The sequence below is a fragment of the Lycium ferocissimum genome, chromosome 9 (genome assembly GCF_029784015.1).
Source record: "Lycium ferocissimum isolate CSIRO_LF1 chromosome 9, AGI_CSIRO_Lferr_CH_V1, whole genome shotgun sequence".
NCBI classification, from domain to species: domain Eukaryota; kingdom Viridiplantae; phylum Streptophyta; class Magnoliopsida; order Solanales; family Solanaceae; genus Lycium; species Lycium ferocissimum.
This window is the reverse complement of record NC_081350.1, coordinates 38821639-38827431: the sequence shown is the minus strand read 5'-3', so window position 1 is coordinate 38827431 and position 5793 is coordinate 38821639.

Genomic DNA, 5793 nt, shown 5'->3' with positions numbered 1-5793 from the left:
ATAAAAGTTTAAGACAAGCAGTTTTCGGTTTATTTTGGGAGAACTCATAATATGCCACTTTCTCAAATTTTATTCAAAATGTAAGCTATGAAATATAGTTCAAATCCTAGAGTGGTTGTTTTTTTTTCCCACAGCAAATGTCAGATTGATGAATAAGGAATTGTTTCAACTTCTGAAAAGTTATGTCCTTATCAATAAACTTCTCGATTATAATCATTGATGAATTAGTTATGCAACAAGCCTTCCAAGATTTGTAAGAAACTCAGCCAAGTAAAATGTGTAATACGTGACACATGAACTCGCCGCGATCCTCTTATGTCATCTCTAACAGTGGCGGAGTCAGGATTTTCGCCGAGGGGGTTCAAAATATAAAAAAAGTAAACATACGAAGAAGCCTAAGGGGGTTCAACGTCTACTATAAATACATAAAAAATAATTTTAACCTCAGAAAAAATAGTTTTTTTAAGGGGGTTCGGATGAACACCCTCGGCATAGTGTGGCTCCGCCACTGATCTCTAATCATTCAGCTCGAAATGAAAGAATCTGAGTATCCAACTTAAATTCTTCGGATGCTCTTATATGTCAACACGGCATGTATACATTATATATTATAACAATATCCATATTAATTTGTTTGCGGTGCTTCAACTCGCCTCAATCCTCTTGTGTCATTTTCTAAGTATGCAACTCGCAATGAAAGAATCTGAGCATTCAACTTAAAATCTTGGATGCTCTTATATGTCGACGTGGCATGTATATACATTATATATATTATGACAATCTCCATATTTGCTTTAGGTTTCCATGATTTCAAGCTTTGTGGACAGATTAAACATAAGAATGCAATAACATTTCCATTTATTTCCATTTTCTTTTTTATGTGAATAATATTCCAACTAGAATGATCATTCATTATGGCTGTGAGCTTATAGCTGGCCGTAAATGCCAAGACTTTTGGGTTGTGGACCAGTGCCCTTAAATTTCGACCGAGTCGCATTTGATCTGTGGAGTGTGGACTAGTAATTCTGTTTTTTTGCGCGGATTATCCTTCATTTGGGGTGGTCTTTAATTTTTGTCCTTCAAATTGGTAGTCTTTAAGTTTTGTCCCTCAAATTGGTGGTCTTTAATTTTTGTCCTAAATGGCTGCAAATTTTGCCTTAAGGCCCGAATTTGAATTTGAAAGCAATTTGCATTTTAATTTTGCAAATTCTGCCTTAAAGCCCAAATTCTGCAAAGGCAAAAGGCAAAAATTAAAGACCGCCAATTTGAGGGACAAAAATTAGAGACCACCCCAGCGAAGGACAATCCTGCAAATTGTCCCTGGTAATTCAACACCAATGCCTATAAAAGTGCATGAATAGTCATTTTTAAAACTTCTATTTAAAGAGTAGTCGAGGTTTTCAGCTTTTTAAAAAATATAGCATTATCAGTAGGTTTGAAGTTTGAACTGTTAAAATGAGAATTGAGTTTTTCAGTTCAATCTTCAGAAGGTATAAAAAAGGAAAATAAGAAATGGCAGTAGGATCAGTTTATAGTTTGTCAAAACTGGCTAAATTTTAAATAATTTTAATATGAGTGGTAAAAGCCATTCTCCAATAAGTCATCACTTTTTTATACCAGGTGGAAGAAAAAGGCAAGATAATACATTCTAGTAGATTAGTTAATAATTTATCAATACATTTTCTTGTATCAATATATCCACATAATTTGAAATCCAAGACATTCTAAGTTTGCAGGACTTGATAATACTCCCTCCGTCTCAAATTATTTGTCGCTTTTTTGTTTTGCACGCCCCTTAAGAAATATTAATTAAAAAAGGTATTTGACTAACTTTACCCTCATTTATGTCTAAGTTATAATTTCTCTCCATTTAATATATATTTCATTTATGTGTCATCTCCATCAATGATCAAATTACACTAAGGGTAAAATAGTAAAATAATTAATTGTGCCTTGAGCTTCTAAGAGGATAAATAATTTGAGACAACTATTTTCAGTAACCACGATAAATATTTTGAGACGGAAGGAGTAATACTTATGGTTAAAAATATTGAGAGAAAACACACAAGGAAGAAGTAGTCTCAAATTAAGCTCATTTAGTAAGTCATGAATAGAACATGGCATATCTTACAAATCTTTTGCGGGGGCGCCTATCTGTTGTCTTTATTATATTACCGAGTCAAATAGTCAATGCCTTGGAAACTAATCTATCAATTCAATCTAATTGAAGAGAAACTTAAACGTTTGCCATCTTTTTTTTAACAAAAAAAAAAAAAAAATCCCATTTCTTCCTTAATTATCCCTTCATTTTTCTAATCTTTAGTTCCACACAAGTGCAAATTAATTACTCTCATATAGTAGACACTTTGAGTTTCATCAATAGTAGTCCCTCACCTTTGCTTAATTTTTGTCCGGTAGTGTCTGCGGATGAGCTTGTAAACACACTTTAATAATTTTACCGGATACCAAAATATAATGACAAGACATACTTTTATTTATTGACGATATCTTTTTAATTCAGGTAAAATTAGAAATATTTATCGTTACCTTTCACGAGCACAAATATCAAATCACTCTTTATCCGATGCTCTATTGCAAGTACTCATTTATCTCCGTCAAATAGTGTGATTTTAGTTAGCAGTGACATAGGGGTACGGTGGAAGCTATTTCACTAATTTCAACTTTTTGTGATGCCAAAAAAAGTAGTGCCACCCCTAGTTCAGGATGTTGAAAAAAAATGAGAGAATTTATTGAATTGTTTGACTAGTTATTTTGTTTTGCATTGATCTAAAAAGAGCTTTAAATCACGACTGATTGACTTTTCTCCAAGAAAATAGAAAGAGGTAACTCAATCCAATTATAGTTTTCTTCAAAAAACTTTTAATATAGTTTACTCCTAGAAATCCAAATGATAATTAAGTTGTTAATATGCATATTGGTCTTGCGATAGCATAAAGAAAATAGATTTAAATTGATAAATTATCAAAAAGAGTGAGAAAAAGGAAACAACTACTCCCTTCGTTCGCTTTTACTTATCCACAATACTAAAAATAAACTTTCACTTTTACTTGTCCACTTTAGAATATCTAGAGAAAAACAAAAAAAAAAATCTTGTTTTACCCTTAAAATTACTTACTAATTTTCAAATCATCTCTCAAGTTTATTGACACTATACACCAATTAATATGAATAATATGGTAAAATACATATTTCATTTATTAATTCTTAAGGGGTGTATAAAGTCAAAAACGGACAAGTAAAAATGAACTGAGGGAGTCTACATTAGGGCATGTGCAATAAATAAAGTTTGGTCAAGGTTTCATGATTATCTGCCCCTACACAAATCGTTTACTGCAACTATTTGATATCCCTACAAAAAAAATAAAAATTAATGAGCTCTTTTTGATCCTTGGCCAGCTGTGATCTCTTTCCCTATTGATTAGCTTACTGGAATGTATGCATCTTTAGAGTCAACACCTTTTTGTAGAGAAAAAATTTGAGCATGTAAGCAAAGATAAAGCAAGTCAATGTGAAAAAAAGTTATCAACGACCAATTTTCATAAATTTATTACTAGAGTTTACGTTTTGTGCACAATCAATGCATAAAATTCTTTACATCATCAGGTAAATCATATATATATATATAAAAAAGCGGTAAAGCCTTGACGCGTCAGAGATCATTTAATCGCAGGATTATTATTTATCTAATTTTATAGAATTTAGAGAGGAGAAAACTATTTTACAGCCTTAAAATTAAAAACTTTTTCCAGCATAAAAACCTAAGACAAAAACGGTGCAAGATAATTAAACGACGCTTTAACTGTCCAGACCTTTTAAAATCTTTTTTACGGACACCAAAGAGGCTTCGGCAGCCAACTAAAAACCCACTCTTTCCCGGTATGCTTTTTCCACTGGAATATCAGTTTCAACAAATTTCTTCATAGCAGGTTTTAAGCCAAAAACTTCAGGGTTTCGATACCACCAACACCCAAGGCAGTGGCGAAACCAAGCGGCTAGAGTAAATCTTCAGGTTTACAGTAATCCTGATTGGCAAATTTTATATTTGATTTTAAAACTATGAGACATATGAATTCTGATTAGTTCGTTACAGATTAAAATTTCTTTGTTTTGGGACTTTGTTTTCTTATATTTTATCATCTCTCTGATTGTTTAGGGAGTCAATACTTTTTCTCTTTTATTGTTTGTACAATTGTGGGGGGATATATTTGTTCCCAATATTTGTTGAATTGTTCAACTTTGTCGGCAAGAATTATTCTTGCAATTCATTTTCATGAATGCTATAGTGCTATTATAAACTTTATCTTGCAGAATCCCCTTTCTTCAAAATACAAACAATGCAATTTTCTTGCTTCTGTAAAAACGAAATTGGTGAAAATTGTTGATACAATAATACGAGATTGAAGAAAAGTTAGACATTTTGGATAAAGCAGTGTCTCCTTAAATATCAATGCTCTAGAGATAATGCCTTAGCAGTATTCTGTTCATTGTACATTAATTTAATAATGTGGCAGACCTTAAAGTTCGCCTTCCATTAGGCTCCATGAAAGCATTCAGCATTGTACTTGTGCTAGAATCGCTTGCAATGGCAGACTGCGTTTGCAGTGGCTGAAATGGAGAATGGACGAATGGCATAGAATACTTAGGCTTGGAGGGACAAAAGAGTTCTCGGAATCATAGTACGTACAAACACGCTACTTTTGTTAGTATACTAAGTTTTTTCCCAGGTGTAGTTGTCAAATTTGTGTAACGAGATAGACAAAAAGTTTTAGTCAATTAGGTGGATTCTGAAGGATAACATATTAAACTTTTCCCAAAAAGTTAATTTAAGATCTTTATATATCTCCCATAAAAAATTTATAGAATATTGACACTGCCTACGACTTATAACATGATTGATGACTCCGGAAAGTAAGTTTCTTTTTGTTGGTACACCGGTCTGAGTGTCGAAGATATGGTATATGTTTAAATACCTTTATATAATGAACAGAGGTTTGAACTCTTTCTCTTTTCAACTGTCTTTTTCCAAATTTTCCAACATGACCTTATTTTTAGGTAAAAAACTTAATATCTTTCTCACATGCTTATCAGCTTTCAATTGAAGTTGCACGTGGACTTTCATGGCATTCTGATTGTGTACAGTACAAGTTCTTCATGATTCAACTGGCCAATAGCGAAGGTATCATAAAAAAAGTACAAAATTTGTAAAATTAAGCCTTTTCTTATAACTTTCAGAAACTTTAAATTGGTGCAGAATTTGGTGAAAGTGGAATGATAAAGATGGGCAAGCAAAGGATAAATATAAAATATGTACTGAAAGACGATCGAAATGGGTACAAAGCAGGGGCTTTGAAATAAAGGTTGAAGCATTCCAATGTCAAGCAATGTGATTATGTTTCTATTTGTGATGCTGATTTGTAACCCGGATTTTTTTTTTTTTTTGTATACAAATCGCTTCACATGGCATTGTCAGGTATTTCTGAGGCATTTACATTAATCAGTTACAAATAGTTCTATAAATAAAGCCCAGAGAATATGAGGAGCATCACAACATGTTCCTTCTTCGTTTGATTAGCACTTGGTAGGGCGGACTTTCTTAAGCACTATCTAAACATTAGTTGTTCACAAGGTTTTTAAATTGTTGAATTGATATTAACAGGCTAAGTCTGATTATCAATTTCTTGCAATTTTACTGTTATATCTCATTTATATTTTGCTTTTTGTACGCATAAGAAAGAAACATGATACTGCAACTATTCCTACTTTGCAGTTAAG